This window comes from Petaurus breviceps, unplaced genomic scaffold (assembly GCF_028583685.1).
Source record: "Petaurus breviceps papuanus isolate PSGF00001 unplaced genomic scaffold, PetGlider_PUasm1.0 171, whole genome shotgun sequence".
NCBI lineage: Eukaryota > Metazoa > Chordata > Mammalia > Diprotodontia > Petauridae > Petaurus > Petaurus breviceps.
The window spans coordinates 20,057,348-20,075,135 of NW_027185754.1; the positions used below are offsets into that span (position 1 = coordinate 20,057,348).

Below are 17,788 nucleotides of genomic sequence, written 5' to 3' on the forward strand. Positions count from 1 at the left end.
GGCTGGATTTGAATCCATGAAAATGAGTCTTCCTGACTCCAGGCCCAGAACTTTATCCCTGCACCTCCTAGCTACCCCATTTGGAAATGAGGGTAGTATAAAAACAAAAGGTGTCAATAAAAATTAAAAAGGGGAAAAATAATGTAAATTCCTCAGGGACAGAGACTGTTCATTCTTGTCTTTGTATGCACAATTCTTAGTATGATGATGCAGGACTAAGCAGCCTTTTGGGGTCCAGAATTCCTACATTTCCATGAGGGAAATAGAAGTTCCTCTTGGTCTCAGCTAAGATATTATCCTACAAGAAACTAGGATTTAGAACTAGAAGGGACCTTAGGAATCCCCTCATATACAGATCAAGAAACTGAGTCACAAAGAAATAAACTGGCTTTCCCCCGATCACATCAGTAGTAAGTATACACAATTGTAGTAGAAAATCCAGGCTTTCTAAATCCACTACTCCTTGATGTCTGCCTTTACCCTGATGTGCTCAGGCTTTCTCCTATTAAGTCAGCTCTGTCTTCAGTGACATATGTAAATCTAGGAACTCAAGTCATATATATCCAGCCTCAGGTGGGTGTTCTGGTACCAGTGTGCTCAGGTCTATGGGCACTACCCAGGTCCATGAGACCTCCTGCAGGAACATTCCTCTAGAGTCCTGGTTCTACTCACTTCTCTCTGAATCAGTTCACAAAAGTTTTCCCAGGTTTCTCTGCAACTGTTCCTTTCTTCATTTCTAACTGCAAATGATATTTCACACATTCATACCATAATTTGTTCAGTCATTCCCCAAATGGTTAGCATTCCCTTAGTCTCCAGTTCTTTGCAACTATAAAAAATTGCTGTACATGTTTTTATACATATGGGTTCTTTTCTTCTTTCTTTGATCTCCTTGGGTTATAAGCCTAGTAGTGGTATGGCTGGGTTGAGCCATGCACATTTCAGTAACTTTTGGGCATAGTTCCAAATTGCTTTCCAGAAAGATTGGACGAGTTCACAGCTCCAACAAAAGTATATCAATGTATCTATTTTCCTGAGGCCAAGTGAGGTGTTCTTTCAAGTTTATATTCTCCTGGGGGACACAACATATACACAGGTGAGTAAATAAAATTCACATACAAATTAATAGTCAATATGAATTTATTAGGTACTTATTTTGTGTCAGGCACTGTGCTAAGCACCAGGGATACAAGAAAAGGCAAAAGGCCCCTGCCCTCAAGGAGCTTACATTCTTTTCTTCCTCTTGTTTAATACTTTATTTTTTCCCAATTACATGTAAAAACAATTTTAACATTATTTTCAAATTTTGAGTTTCAAATTCTCTCCCTCCCCACCCATTGAGAAAGCAAGCAATTTAACATAGATTATACATGCATAATCATGAAAAACACATTTCCATGTAAGTCATTTTGTAAAAGAAAACACAGAAAAAAGACCCCAACAAAAATAAAGAAAAAGTATATTTGATCTGTATTCAGGTTCTACCAGTTCTTTCCCTAGAGATACATATCTTTTATCATAAATCCTACAAAATTGTCTTGGATTGTTGTATTGCTGAGAATAGCTAAGTAGCATAGTAGATCATCATACAATATTGTTGTTACTGTGTACAGTGTTCTCCTGGTTCTGCTCATTTTACTTTGCATCAGTTCATGAAAGTCTTCCCATGTTTTTCTGAGAGCATCAAGCTCATCATTTCTTAAATCACAATAATATTCCATCATAATCATATATAACAACTCATTCAGCCATTCCCCAATTGGAGGACGTCCCCTCAACTTCCAAATCTTTGCCACAACTAAAGAGCTGCTATAAATATTTTTATATACATAAATCCTTTCCCTGTTTGTTTATCTCTTTAGAATACAGACCTAGTAGTTGTATCATTTGGTCAAAGGGTATACATGGTTTTATAGCTCTTTGAGCATAGTTCCAAATTGCTCTCCAAAATGGCTGAATTAGTATGCAACTTTACCCATAGTACATAGTTTTAATTTTCCCACATTCTCTCCAACATCTGTTGTTTTCCTTTGCTATCATATTAGCCAATCTGACAGTTGTGAGGTAATAGCTCAGAGTTGCTTTAATTTGCATTTCTCTCATCAATAGTGATTTAGAGCATTTTTTTTTCATATGACTATACATAACTTCAATTACTTTGTCTGAAAAGTGCCTTGGTTGTAATCCTAGCTCTTTTACCTTCCAGAATATCATATCCCAAATCTTCTGATACTTTAATGTAGAAGCTGCTGAATCTTGTATTTTCCTTACTTCAGCTCATGATATTTAAATTGCTTCTTTTTGATGCTTGCAGCATTTTTTCATTGATCTGGGAGGCCTGGAATTTGGCTATAATGTTGGAAATTTTCATTTTGGGATCTCTTTCAGTAGGTAATCAGTGGATTCTTTTCATTTCTATTTTGTCCGCTGGTTCTAGAATATCAGGGTAGTTTTCCTTGATAATTTCATTAAAGATTATGTCTAGGCTCTTTTTTTATCATGTTTTTAGGTACCCCAAAAATTCTTAAATTACCCATCCTGGATCTATTTTCCAGGTCAGTTGTTTTTGCAATGAGATATTTTCACATTTTCTTCTATTTTTTCATCCTTTTGATTTTGATTTTGATTGATTTTCTTTATATCTCATAAAGTCATTAGTTTCCACTTGCCCAATTCTAGCTTTTAAGGAATTATTTTCTTCAGTGAGCTTTTTGTACTTCCCTTTCCATTTGGCCAATTCAACTTTTTAAGTTCTCTTCTGTGAATTTTTGTATATCCTTTTCCATTTAACTAATTCTACTTTTCAAGGCATTCTTCTCTTCATTGGATTTTTGTGCCTCTTTTACTATTTGGCCTATTTGTTTTTAAGGTATTTTCTTCAGTAATTTTTTTGTGCCTCTTATAGGAAATGGTACCTATGCTGAATTGAAGGAAACTTGGCAAAGGTAAGAAGGGAGAGCATTCTAGAGATGGGGCAATCACCTGGGTAAGGCCACCAAGACAGGAGATGAGATGTCATTTATGGAAGACATATAGTAAGTCAATTTGGCTAAAAAAGAGAATGTATAAAGAAAAAGTAGATGGGATTCGGATTATCAAGGTCCTTAAATGCTGTGCTAAGAATTTTCTATTTTTATCCTATGAGCAGCTAGGAGTTGTTAAAGATTTTGGAATGGAGGTAGTGACATAGTCAAAGCTGTGTTTTAATATTATCAACTTGGCAACTGTGTGAAAAAAGTGGTTTGGAAAAGGAGGGAATGGAAGTGGTAGACCAATTAGGAGATTAGTGTAATAGTCTAGGTGATAGGTGGTGAGGAACTAAACCAAGATGAAGGCTGGGTGAGTGACGAGAAGGAAGTAGATAGGAGAACATTATTAAGTTAGAAGGACCAAGACTTGGCAATTAGATATGGAGAACTGAGGGACAAGGCTATAAATACAGGTAATTCACAGCATGCTGGTACTTTCAACAAAAATGAGAATACTTGGCAGAAAGAGAGGCTTGGATGGGGGAGGGGGATATAATGAGTTTCATTATACAACATGTTGTGTTTGAGATACCTAATGGACATCCAGACAGACGTGTCCAGCAGGTAGTTGGTAATAAGGAACTAGTGATCAAGAGGGATATTGACACTGGATATACAGATCCAAGAGTCTGAATAAGGATATTAATTGAGCCCATGGGAGCTTATGACATCACCAAGGCACTGAACATAGAGACAGGAGAGGAAAAAGGGCCCAGGACAGAGCTTTGGCAGGTGCTCACACTTGCAAGCCCAGGGGGGAAGGAATATTCAGGAGGAGGGAGTAGTTAACAAGAGCAAAAGCTTGAGGCTTTAAAAACAGACTTCACAAGTATTAGAGAGGGAACACTTGCTTACACACAGGGAGTTTGAGTGGCCTACAAACTCAATGGGACTCAACAATGTGTTATAGAAATCAAAAATGCTAATGTAATCTTTGGCTTTGTTGAGAGATTTTTCTCCCAGGAATAAGAATGCAATCATTCCACTCTGCTCTGGTGAGGTCACACCTGGAGTATCTTGTTCAGTTCTAATCACTACATTTTTAGGAAGTGCATTGATAAGCTGAGAACATCCTCCTTAGCTGGAGGGTAGCTAAGATGATGAAGGCCCTAGAGTCCATGCTCCATGAAGATTGGTTGAAGGAACTGCGGTGGTTTAGGATGGAGAAGAAAAGACTCATATGGTATAAGATAAATATGTTCAATTATTAGAAGGGCTCCTATATGGAAGAGAGCTTTCATTTGATCTCCTTGGCCCTAGAGGACAGAGCCAGAAATAATGGGAGAAACTTGCAAAGAGATAAATTTAAATCTGATCACAAAAAGCACTTGTAAACATTAGAATGGACTGTCTCCTTTGACCCAGCAATACCACTTCTAGGGCTATATCCTAAAGAGATTATAAAAATGGGAAAAGGACCCACATACACAAAAATATTTATAGCAGCTCTTTTTGTGGTTGTAAAGAATTGGAAATTGAGGGGATGCCCATCCGCTGAGGAATGGCCGAACAAGTTGCGGTATATGAATGTAATGGAATACTATTGTGCTATAAGAAATGATGAGCAGGACGTCTTCAGAAAAACTGGAAAGGTTTCTTATGAACTGATGCTGAGTGAGGTGACCAGGAGAACATTGTACACAGTTATAGGCACATTGTGTGATGACTAACTAGACTTAGCTCTTCTCAGCAACACAAGGTTCTAATTCACATGCAGAGAATTTCAAAGTCTGAATGCAGATCAAAACATACTCTTTGTACTTTTTCTCTCCTTTTTGTTTTGTTTTTCCTTTCTCATGGTTCATCCCATTGGTTTTAATTCTTCTTTACAACATGACCAATGTGAAAACATGTTTAATATGAATGTATTTGTAGAGCCTATATCAAATTGCATGCCATCTTGGGGAAGGGAGGGAGACAGAGAAAATTTAAAATTCAAAAACCTGTAGAACTGCATGTTGAAAATAAAAATAAACAAATAAAATTTTAAAAAAAAGAACAGACTGTCTCAGGACCTCATCAGGGGTCTTCAAGCAAAGGTTAGGTGACTAGTTGTCTCATGTATTACAAAAGATTCATTTTTGTGTGTGAGTTGGAGTAGGTGGTTGATAAGGTCCCTGCCAACTCTGAGATTAGGTGATTCTCTGATTCTGTGAAAAAAAGAAAAAGAAAAAAAAAAACTAAGGTGGCTTCCAGTATGGCAAGAACAGAGAAAAGGCCACTGGAGATTTCAGCCAGTGATTCATGACAACCTTGCAGACCGTACTTTTAGTAGAATCAGAAGACAGATTGAATGAGATTAGTAAGTGTGTAGGCAGTAAGGAAATGGAGGCAACATCTGAAAAAAGGGAGACAAGATGTAGAACAATAGTTAAGAATGGATGACAAGGTCAAAGGAAAATTATTTTTTAAGGGAAGGGTGGAGAAATCTGGGTATCTCTGTAGGTGGCAGGGGAGGAGACAGTGATGAGAGAGGAAATGATGGAGAGGAACAAGCTCCTGGAACAGCTGAGAGGATGGCCAGACTCAATGAGGAGAAGGGCCTTTTCTTCATCAAATGATGAAAGAGATTTAAGAGGATTTTGAGGAATGTAGCAGGGAGGAAGGGAAAAGAGTGAACTGTGGATGGATGGCCTTTCTGTCTTCTCAAATAGAAGGTGAGGTCCTCTGCTAGGACTGAGGGGTAGGAATGGTTAAGGAGTAGAGAAAAAAGAGTTTGGAAAAGCCACCTTAAAGAGCGTGCTAGATGGTCAATCAGTGAACAATAAAATGGTTGTCATGTTACAATCAGGGCCCAATTGATGGTAAATAACAAATCTATAGGGCACTTAGTCAATATGGTTGGGAAAACCTCAGTCCTAAGAATCACTCTTAGGGAAACCTTGCTCTTTCAGAAACACCATTCCTAGTGAGACTTAAGCTCTGGGAAGATTCTCCTCCTACAGAGATATCAGAGAGCCATGGACCCTCCAAGCTGAATGGATATCATTATCCTTCCTGCCTGTAATATAATGCCAAGGAAAGGCAACTTCCCAAGGTTCAAAATACCAGCATAGGTGCTCTCCATTTTATTCAGTGACCAACCAAGAACAGAGAAGATCAAAACATGACATCATTCAAAATACAGCATTTACTAAGTGTGATTAAATAATCTCCAAGTACTACCCCACCCCAGGACCTTCCATTCATTCAATCAATTACAAAGTCCCTGTTCTAAATACTACTCCACCCCTAGGCTGCACCTTCATTTAGTCCATCACAAAACCCCTCTTCTCAAATGGAGATTAGTTTCCAAACATAAGTAAAGTACATTCATTTGTTCAACCATAGAACACAAAAAGGTCAAAAGTTCCCCACCCCTGGATGCAATTGAATCCACCCCAGAGTTACATCAAGTTTAAGCACAGCACTTAATACCCAAATGGAGGTCTTTTCTTCATCTTGACAGGAGGCAAGTTCTCAGCAATCTTAGTTCCTGGGGAGACAAGGCTTAGCAAGGCCACAAGATACATTGCCAGTCCCTTCATTAATTCATCTTCTGTCTGTAGAACAGTCCTAGAACCCCTGAAAACATTAGCAAAACCCTCTCCCAGGATTTCTGTAAACATACAACAAGAAAATCCTTCTTCAGGGCTTCTGAACCAACAGAAAGGTTCCCAGACCCCTGCAACAACAGCACTGTCCTTCACCAGTGGACAGTATTCACTCTCTGTCTGCAGGACAGTCTCAGGGCTTCTTAGCCAACAGCCAGGTTCCAGGACTTCTTCAACAGGACAGTGTTTCACCAGTGGACAAACCTGGCAAAAGAACATCAAAACAGACAGACAAAGTACCAGCAAAACAGCCATGTCTCCTCAGTCCTTAGCAACTCCGGGGGCAGGTCTCAAAAGTCCAGGGCAATTCAAAGTGGCCCTCAGCAATCCTTCTCAGTCTCTCTCTCTGCCTCCAGGAGGGTGCTGCTTCCAAAAAGTTCTTCTGCCTCTCTCTTGTCTCTCCAAATCTACGTCACCAGCTCCTCCCAGTTCAGGACTCTCTTTTCAAGTCAACAAGTCTATCCCACAGGTGGGATTAACAAGCTCTGGGTTTTAACACAATCAATTTGAAAACCAAGACAATACAGGGGGATCTTTATGTTCCATTACTATAACGCTGCCCCTCAGGTTCTCCACCTTAGTTTTCCTCAGCTTCTCAAGTCTTATTGATTCCACCTTCACATCTGTCACATACACCTCTGTTATACATGATAAAAGAAGCATATGATATGACTTGGGTCCCTAAAGGAGTTTACATTCTAGTTGGGCAGATGTTACCTTTAAAGATATCACATAGTGACAATATGGGGTGTCCCCTTGTAATGCCAAGCAAAGGCAACTGCCCAAGGTTCAAAATACCAGCATAGGTGCTCTCCATTTTATTCAGTGAAAAATTAAGAACAGATAGAATCAAAATTTAACATCATTCAAAATACAGCATTTACTAAGTGTGATTCAATAATCTCCAAGTACTACCCCCAAGTGTGATTTAATCAAGTACTACCCCACCCCTGGGCTTTACATTCATTTAATCAATCACAAAGTCCCTCTTCTAAATACTACTACACCCCTAGACTGTACCTTCATTTAGTCCATCACAAAGCCCCTGTTCTCAAATGGAGATTAGTTTCCAATCCTAAGTAAAGTACATTCATTTGTTCAATCACAGAGCACAAAAAGGTCAAAAGTTCCCCACCCCTGGATCACAATTGAATCTACCCCAGAGTTACAACAAGCTTAGGCACATCATTTAATACCCAAATGGAGGTCTTTTCTTCATCTTGACATGAGGCAAGTTCTCAGCAATATTTGTTCCTAGGGAGACAAAGCTTAGCAAGGCCACAAGATACATTGCCAGTCTCTTCATTAATTCATTCTCTTTCTGTAGAACAGTTCTAGGATGCCTGAAAACATTAGCAAAACCCCCTTCCAGGATTTCTGTAAACATACAACAAGAAAATCCTTCTTCAGGGCTTTTGAACCAACAGCAAGGTTCCTGGACCTCTGCAACAACAGCACTGTCCTTCACCAGTGGACAGATCTGGCAAAACAACATCAAAACAGACAGACAAAGTACCAGCATAACAGCCATGTCTCCTCAGTCCTTGGCAGCTCTGGGTGGCAGCTCTCAAAAGTCCTGGGCAATTCAAAGTGGCCCCCAGCAATCCTCTCAGTCTCCCTCTGGCTCCAAGATGCTGCTTCCAAAAAGTTCTTCTGCCTCTCTCTTTTCTTGTGTCTCTCTAAATTTACGTCACCAGCTCCTCCCAGTTCAGCCCTCTCTTTTCATGTCAACAAGTCCATCCCACAAGTGGGATTCACAAGCTCTGGGTTTTAACACTCAACCAAAACCAAGCCAATACAGGGGAATCTTTAAATGCCATTACTATTGCACCCCTCCAATATGTATGTACATTTCATCAGACCATAACTTTTCTTTCCTTTCTTTCTCAAATACACATAGGCTATTAATGACCAGTGTGTATGCATTCAGAAGGATACTTTTGTATACAAGACAAGCCAAAGGATTGTCACAGGTTGTAAGTATAGGAAGGGACCACCATGGGCTATGATCACAAAAGGTTTTATGGTGGAGCCAGAACTCAGTTTGGGTCTTACAGCTGGCTCAGGTTGGAGAGGTGGGGAAAGGGTATTGTGGAGGGAACTGTAGACACAAAGATGTGAAATCTAAAAAAATGGGACACACACAATGAGTCTTTTAGGATTAGATGTCACAGCAAAACAACATTTTTACAAACTTGATTGTCTGAAGAAGCTTAATTATCCAATTAGCTAAAGAATTAACTGGTAAATGGGTGACAAGTTCACATTAGCCTTCTAGGTGACCTCAGTCCTCAAGGCTCTCCTTCAGAGAGTGATGGCTCATATGAGTTCAAAAGAAAAGCTGAGGAGAGGCAAATATGTATCAGCAAGGCATTTAGCCCTGCTTTTCTGACCTGGAAGAAGGCAGGAATTTAGAGGATTCTATGCCCTCATTCAGCATAGTCTACAAAATGTCGTTTGGCCTTTTATACCCATCTCATTGACCTCTCTGAAAATGAGTCTGGCCCTCCCAGGTCGGAAGCTCACTGAGGGTAGGGCCCAGCTCTTCTTTCCCAATGTCTGGTCTGTTCCTTTCCAGTCAGGATCCAGAATAATGAAATAAGTACTTGCCAAGTGGCCTATCCAAAGAAGCTATAGATTGGCAGAAGTTGGATTATGAATCTGTGCTTTGAAACAGATCAGATATTATAACGTTGTTTTATTTGGGGGGGGGGTGGAGAGAGGGGAAGCCCCTTTCTATAAGCAAAGGGACTGTCATTAGCACAGTTCAGAGTTTTGTACTTTTTTCTCCAGAGCCCTTAGTAGCAGCCTTTTTCCTCAACTGCTTCATGTGCTCAGGGGGTAATGCAGACACACCCTCTAATCTGGGGACTGTCAGTGAGCATTACCACCTTGGCAGGGAAACACTGACAGAAAAACAACAGGAAGAAAACTTGGAGAGCCAAAGAATTATGGAAGGAGTAGCTGTATTGAGTGAAGGAGATAGATGATGGAGAGGATAGGACCAAAGAAAAACATACTGATGTGACATATACCAACACACAGGTTTTCTTTATACAAGTACGAAAGAATATTTTATTTAGAGTCAAAGGACTGGTATTTATAAGTTCAATTTTCCCCCACAATCACTTATATCAATTTTCTTGAGTAAGTAACCTCTTCTCTAGTGAAGCATAAAATGGGGAGGCTGGGCCAGATCATCTTCCAGGCCCCTTCCAGATCTAAATCTATGATCTTGTAGCTCATACAAGCTTTGAACACCCTCATTCCAACTTGCACTCTCACTGATGAGCTCAGCTGTATCACCCTTTCAGGATTCTAAGGGTACCACTGAGGAGTCAAGGTGATTCTTCAATGCCATTGGCTCAAGCCCCTGCCAATAGGTGTGCGTTTCCCACTGAGACTGTCAATTGAGAATCAACAAACATCCTTAAATAGCTTTTAGAAAAGGAGTATTGGGGCGGCCAGGTAGCACAGCGAGTAAGAGCACCGGCTCCAGTGTTGAGAAGACCTGGAGATCGAATCCCGGGCTCAGACACTTAGCACCCACCCAGAAACACCTGGCCGTGTAACCTTGAGCAAGTTACTTAACCCTGATTGCTTAAAAAAAAAAAAAGGAGTATTTACTAAGGTGACACAATAAGAACAGTTGGTGTAAAACACTCCTCTTCCTCCCCAAAATTCTGACATATTATCCCACAAGTACATACAGAGTCCTAGGGAAAATGGATTCAAGCTTAGAGAGCACATGATGCAAAGGAGGCATTCACAGCTCCTGGCTGCTGGAAGATCTTTCCTCCCATTCATAATTCCCATTTCCAGTGTTTCCCATGAAGCATGGTGAATCTACCTGTGTCCTCTCCTTGGTTCCTGATGTAGACAGTGATGCCACTTGCTGTTATCCTAGGAAAACAGTAATAGAACATGGTGGAAAGATGGGCAACCTTGTAGTTTCTTCTGAAGTTTAGAGGATCCTCCTCTGAGAGGAAGAAGAAAGAAACATAGGACAAGATTACAGCCTTTCCTGCCTCAAAAGTTTAGTTATAGGGTCACGATAGCTCCAATTTCTTGAATTTTCCAATTCTAATTAAACTCCATGCTTGTATGTAGGACCCAGACAACATGATAAAATCTCTCAACTAATTGGAACAGACCCTGTGTGGCTTTCAACAACTTTATCAAATGGCTTTCAACAACCTCACACTTGAGCTGAGGCCTATGATTGACATAGGTAGGGTCACTTGATTAAGTAAAATCAATGACCCCCATCCTACTCTGTGATACTAAGTAACAGTAACAATTACTCATATTCCCATAGAACTTTAAGGTTTACAAAGCACATCTTCAAAATGGCCCTGTGAAATAGGGCAGAAATTAGTGTACTTTTTCACAGATAAGAATACACAAAAACAAAAGGATAGAGAGCCACATGCAGACAGACATATACACATGGGTACACACTACTCAGAGGAAGGTATAGCCTTCCCTCCTCAGGCTCCCAGATTGACATTGATGGATCAAGGAAGTTTAGGGAGATTTCTTTTTTTTTTTTAATTTACATTTATTTATTTATTTTTAGTTTTCAACATTCATTTCCACAAGACTTTGAGCTACAATTTTTTCTCCCCATCTTTCCCCTACCCCCCACCCCAAAATAGCAAGCCTACTGAATACCCCTTCCCCCAATCTGTTCTCTCTCACTCACTTCCCCATCACTCCCTTAACTTTCTAATAGGGCAAGATGGGATTTCTATACCCCAATGCCTGTATATCTTATTTTTTATTAATACACATTTGTTTTTAAAACTTTGAGTTCCAGATTTTTTCCATTCTTCCCTCCTCACCCAACCCTACTGGGAAGATTAGCAATTCAATATAAGCTATACATGTGTAGTTAATGCAAAACATTTCCATAGTAGGTATACTGTGAAAGACTAACTATATTTCCCTCCATCCTATCCCTACCCCTCACTTATTCTATTGTCTCCTTTGACCCTGTCCCTTTTCAAAAGTGTTTGCTTCTAACTACCCTTTCCCCCAATCTGCCCTCCCTTTTATCATTCCCCCTCTTATACCTTCCCCCCTATTTTCCTGTAGGGTAGGATACCCATTATTCCCTCCCTAAGCCAAATTCCATGAGAATCAGGTTGTCCCATTCCCTTTCACCTTCCTGCTCTTCCCCTCCATTATAACAGTTTTCTCTTACCTCTTTTATATGAGATAATTTACCCTAATCTCTCTCCCTTTCTCCTCCAAATAAATTCCTCTCTCACCTGTTAATTTTATTTTTTAGATGTCATCCTTTCATATTCAACTCAGCCTGTGCCCTCTATGTATACATGAACATACATATGCCCACACTTACATATATATATTTATACACACCTACACCCTCCTATACATACATATACATGTATGTATACATATATATATACATATATATTACCTTCAACTGTCCTCATACTGAGAAAAGTCTTATGAGTTACAATTACCATTTTTTCATGTAGGAATGTAAATAGTTCAACTTTAATAAGTTCCTTATGATTTCTTTTTCCTGTTTACCTTCTCATGCTTCTCTTGCATTTGAAAGTCAAATTTTCTGTTCAGCTCTGGTTTTTTCATCAAGAATGCTTGAAAATCCTCTATTTCATTGAATGATCATATTTTTCCCCTGAAGCATTATACTCAGTTTTGCTGGGTAGGTGATTCTTGGTTTTAATCCCAGCTCCTTTGACCTCCAGAATATCATATTCCAAGCCCTTCGATCCCTTAATGTAGAAGCTGCTGGGTCTTGTGTTATCCTGATTGTGTTTCCACAATACTCAAATTGTTTCTTCCTTACTGCTTGCAATATTTTCTCCTTGACCTGGGAACCCTGGAATTTGGCTATAATATTCCTAGGAGTTTTCTTTTTGGGATCTTTTTCAAGAGGTGATCTGTGAATTCTTTCCATTTCTATTTTGCCCTCTTGTTCTAAAACATAAGGGCAATTTTGCTTGATAATTTCTTGAAAGATGGTGTCTAGGCTCCTTTTTTGATTATGGCTTTCAGGCAGTCCAATAATTTTTAAATTATCTCTCCTGGATCTATTTTCCAGGTCAGTGATTTTTTTCAATGAGATATTTCACATTGCCTTCTATTTTTCATTTGTTTGGATCTGTTTAACAGCATCTTGATTTCTCATAAAGTCACTAGCTTCCATTTGTTCCAATCTAATTTTGAAGGAATTATTCTCTTCAGTGAGTTTTTGAAATTCTTTTTCCATCTGGCAAATTTGGCATTTTAAGGCATTCTTCTCCTCACTGGCTTTTTGAGCCACTTTTACCATTTGAGTTAGTCTGTTTTTTAAGGTGTTATTTTCTTCAGTCAGACTGTTGACTCACTTTTCTTGATTTTTTTTGCATCGTTCTCATTTTACTTCCCAATTTTTCCTCCACTTCTCTTACTCGATTTTCAAAATCCTTCTTGAGCTCCTCCATGGCCTGTGAGCAATTCATATTTTTCTTGGAAGCTTTTGATGCAGGAGTTCTGACTTCATTGTCCTCCTCCAGTTCCATGCTTTGATCCTTTTTGTCCCCAAAAAAGGATTGTATGGTCTGATTGTGCTTCCTCATCTTGTCAATTACTTGACTTTTGAGCTCTTTGCCACGATGGAACTCTGCTTCCAGAATGGATAGAGCTTTATCCCAAATCACTGGGGTTTCTGCAGCTGCTGGAGCAATTAGGAGGGTACATTCTCTGAAGCCCCCACAGGCTCTGACACCTGGCCACACATCCCAGAACCACCATCTAAGACCACAATCCAGATTCAAGCAGGTTAAAGCAAAATCAATTACCCTCTGAATAGTCACTTGGTCCCCCTACAATCTCCAGGCCAAGAGCTCCTGAGGCAGCCACATGGCTGTGCCACTGCACCTTTGCTGCTTCTCACCCCAGGGGCAGGGGCCAGAAGATACTCTTCTGTCCACCCCTGTTCCAACAGAGTTCCACACTGACCTTTTACTTTATCTTTGGCATTTATGGGTTAAGAAGTCACAGCTGCTGGTGCTTCACTCTCCTGAAGTCTTCTCCTGCTGCGGCTGGTAGGGGCTGCCCTGGGGCAAGAACTGCTTGGCTCACCTGGGGCTGTACTTGGCTCCCAGTGCACTGTGATAGCCCCTTCCTGCTGGCCTGCTGGGCTGTCTTCAGAAGGAGATTTTTTTCTCTCTGTCACTTTGTGGGTTCTGTAGCTCTAAAATTTTTTTAGAGTCATTTTTTGCATGTATTGGAGGAGGTGAAAGTCAGAGCCAGGGGAAGTCCTGTTTCTACTCCATCATCTTGGCTCTGCCCCAGCTTGGGGAGATTTAAATAAGAAAGATAAACTTCCCTCAAGACTTAAAAAAAAAAAAAAGATAAAAGACACCTCTGTCCTAATAAGGAGGAAACTTTTAGCATGGTCAGACAAGTCAGAGAGAAATTGCAAATGAAATTAATTGTGAAGTGAATCTAAAGTTGTTCTAGTCTAATCCCCCCATTTTATAGATGAGAAAACTGTGGTCTGCAGAGGGGAAATGACTTTGCCAGAGACTCACAAATAGTAATTAGAAGAGTCAGAATTTGAACCCAAGTCCTCTAAATCCAAATTCAATTTTCTTTCTGTTACATCACATTATTTTCTTCATCTTTCCTGGAAAATGGGCAGAGCTACATCGACAACTGCCCCCTAGGCTTGCAGACGAAAACCTGGAGGATTTGGAGAATAGGTTGAGAGATTTGTGCCAATGCTCAGTGCCTGCTTTCAGAAGCCAGAAGGCAAAAGTCTCTACTCTAGGGAAAGTGTAACTGGGTAGATAATGCAATCCTAAGTTGAACTTGGTTCTTTTTCCTTAAAAAAACACTGATTCTCAGACGGCTTTCTAACCAGAAACCATATAAAGTCAGAATAAGACTGATTGGAAATATCTGGAAACAAGAGCCTAGGAGGAAGAACTAGAGGGGACTTCTTAATGTTCTCCTTTTAGCACATTTCAGGAGAACTTTGAAATATATCTAAATTTGTGCTTGAAAACTAAGGACTTCATTACTAACCAGATTTTGATGCTAACCCAGGTTGTCTTTGAATATATACTCATATCAAATCCAGACCACAAGACTAGAGCAATGGAAAAAGATATTCTTTTTCTGGAAATAGCACAGTTCAGAGTTCTGTACTTTTTCCCAGGAGCCCTTAGTAGCAGCCTCAGTTGCTTCATGTGTTCAGGAGATAATGCAAACACACCCTCTAAGCAAGTGGATTAGAGGTAGAATGGAAAAAGATGTTCTTTCTACACTGACTGTAGAATTTCAGTGTGGTCTCCATTCCTGATGATGTCTCCAATAAGATCTTATGTCTGACTGGACATTTGTACAATGACAATGACAAACAGTTTATCGTATGTAACATATAATAACTCAGTAGAAGAGATGTTCAATGTCTTGCCAGACTCTTTAAAAGCACTAAAGAGGTCAACTATACTCCAAACTACTTTCCTTTTTGGCATGTCTATGTTCAAGAAGAGGATACCAAGATTCTACATTTTGGAAATTAAAGGCATAGCTTTAGTTAGGAAATTGTTTTTAAATGGCTCTTCCCGTCTATGTTCATTTCCCATACTTAACACTTTCCTTGGCTACACGTGGATGAGTTGTACTGGAAGTGAGATTTTGAAAACCGGCCATGTTGGAATTCAAAATAAAATTGAAGCTTTTGCTTTGGGGTCAGCAGCACCATAGTGAGGTTGTCGCTTAAACAATGACACTCGGTATCTCTGTAGTTCTATGAATACTTTTGAAGTGTCATATTAAAACCAATCTCTTGGCCTTGAGGCAAAGAGAAGCAATTAGTCTTGGAGTTGTGAATAAATAAAAATCCATTTATATACCCGTCCTTGACATGTACCTTGCAAATCTTAGAAACTTCATCTAGTGGGAAAAGAAATGTTAAATCGTGAATACCAATACTAATCACACTGCAATGTTGCTTCCGAAAACTGTTTAGTTTATAGCAATCTTTTAAGTATTAATTCATATGTATATATTCATACATATTGAAACCGAAAAAAAACAAAGCAGGCCTTCCTAGAAAAAAGAACCCAGTTGATGCATATGGAAGACACACCTTCTAATCTTGTGGATGGGAATATAGACAGAAAAATGAACAGTGTCCTTTCCCAGAAACCACAAACCATTTGATTAAGGTGAGTAAAATAAAATGGATTTTTAATAGCTATAGGATTTTAATCCTCAAACACTTGCCTTTGTGCTGTTATCTTGATTCCTCTGAAAGAATTTGTGCCTGATTTGTCCAGTACAACTGGAAAGGGTTACATGCAGGCAGTGCAAAGTCCCACTTCTCAGCATACAGTCCATTCTAATTCCTTGATTTTAAGAATCATAATAATAATTCACATTTACATAGTGTTTTACATTTACAAAGCACTTTATAAATTCATTATCTCATTTGATCTCCCCCACCTCGTCTCCCATTTCCTCTGGCCTCAGCAGTCTGAGAAGAACAGGCATCTCCTCCAGGGCTTTCAGGATTTCCGGCCACTTTAGCTGGGTCTACCCAGACAAAACAGAGTAGAGTGCTACAGCAATAATCTGGATAATTAAAGTCCCGGCCCACTTCTGCCTCCCTTATATGGTTAGTTCAGCTATGGTGGGCCAGAGGATACCAGTTTATGTGAGGAACTTTTTCAAGTCTCCATTTGGTTTGCATACACAGATTTTGGCCCAGAAGGGGAATGGGAAAAGATGCTGCCCCATAAGGCTACCCTCCCTACCAGAATGATTGCTTTGACCCAAGAAGAACTGGAGAATACTGCCCACATAAGCCTGCAATGGGCTTATCTCCCACCACACTTGCTGAGGAGAGAGTAAGGGAGGCAGAAAACCACTGAAGCCTTTTGTCCAGTCTCATGCAGGTGACAGGGAGCTGCTGTGGCCCCCAGAACTGGCTACAAATTAAATTGCCAACGACCCAAGAACCCTGACGGTAGGGATGAGCACAGGGCTGCAGGCCCAGGGCTTTGATGATGCTCGGAAACCCAGCTGGCCTGGTGGGACCAGGCCAAGGCCAGGCCAGCCCAACCCGGTAAGGGGAACGGGAGGGGGAATGCATCCCCAGCTCTCCGCTGACCTAGTTCTCATTCCCCTTTTCATTTCAGAAGCTCAGCTAAAAATCCATAAATTAAGGAAATTAACTGATGGCGCCCCCGGCATCTTTGTAAGCTATTTAAATCTTTAAATTTACAACATCTTCTGCATATATCAAGTAATTGAACTAACTGCAGGGATGTAACTTTAATGAGAAAATTTCCCTCTTCTCCTGTAGTTTGTGCTTAAAAAAAAAATAAAACCTACCCTTAGGAAAAAAGTTTCTGTTTATTCCTGCCATCTAGGAGAACTTTGAAAATGTCTCAGTTTGGGGGCCCACCCGTCACTCTGTCCTTGGATGGTCCCTGGGCCCCTGTCAGCCACTTCGCTGATGGAAAGCCACACCTCAGGCCCTGCACGTCGACTACGAGCCGGTCCGCAGAGTGCCGGCAGACTAAGTCCAAAGCGGGTCCTGCTTTGAACCCTCTGGGGCGGCCGGACCTTGGCCAAGTCTCCGGCCACCAGTCGACGGCCTTGACTTCGCGCAGCCGCCAGGGGGCGTTGAAAGGAAGACTATCTTGAGTCCAGCTCGCCCTTTGCGCGGACTCGGGTTTGCGCCCCACGTTGGGGGCGGGAGAGAGAGGAAGGTGGTGGGTCGTTGCTGTTTGCTTTGGTCAGGGGTGGGGACCGGTCTTATACTGTCCCTGCCCCGGCTGGGGTGGGGGTGACGAGATTGTGGTACTAAGTCAGAGGTAGGGTTGGGGATGTGGAATAAGCTGGAGTGTTTCACCTCACCCGGGGCAAAGGGGTGGGGTAATGGGAGAAAAGCGCAAACCTGGGGACCCAGAGGAGTAGGAAAGAGGGGCCGTATGGACCCCACCAGGGATGCAGGTGGACATGGCATTATTTGCTGTCAGATAAAGCCCCAGGAAGTGGGGGAGGAGTGGAGAGGCGAGGAATGGAGTTGAAAGCTCATTGGAAGGGTTGGTGATTTGGTTGCGGGGAGGGGAGGGCAGAAGGAAGGCGATGTGGAAGAGGGGGTGGTGAAGG

The 17,788-nt window shown here is 40.8% G+C and overlaps 1 protein-coding gene and 2 long non-coding RNA genes across 4 annotated transcripts in view; 2 read left to right on the top strand and 1 right to left on the bottom strand.

Annotated features, from left to right (window-relative positions):
* The window catches only part of LOC138157148 (uncharacterized), a 470,623-nt gene that overhangs the window by 345,845 nt on the left and 106,990 nt on the right, over nt 1-17,788 (top strand). The window lies entirely within an intron of this gene.
* Nucleotides 1-17,788, bottom strand: part of LOC138157150 (uncharacterized) — a 138,952-nt gene that overhangs the window by 95,436 nt on the left and 25,728 nt on the right. The window lies entirely within an intron of this gene.
* Nucleotides 17,706-17,788, top strand: part of KCTD15 (potassium channel tetramerization domain containing 15) — a 36,900-nt gene continuing 36,817 nt past the window's right edge. The window contains exon 1 of the mRNA XM_069082648.1: nt 17,706-17,721. The gene's annotated coding sequence lies outside the window, so the exon portion shown is untranslated. The remainder of the gene's footprint in view (nt 17,722-17,788) is intronic.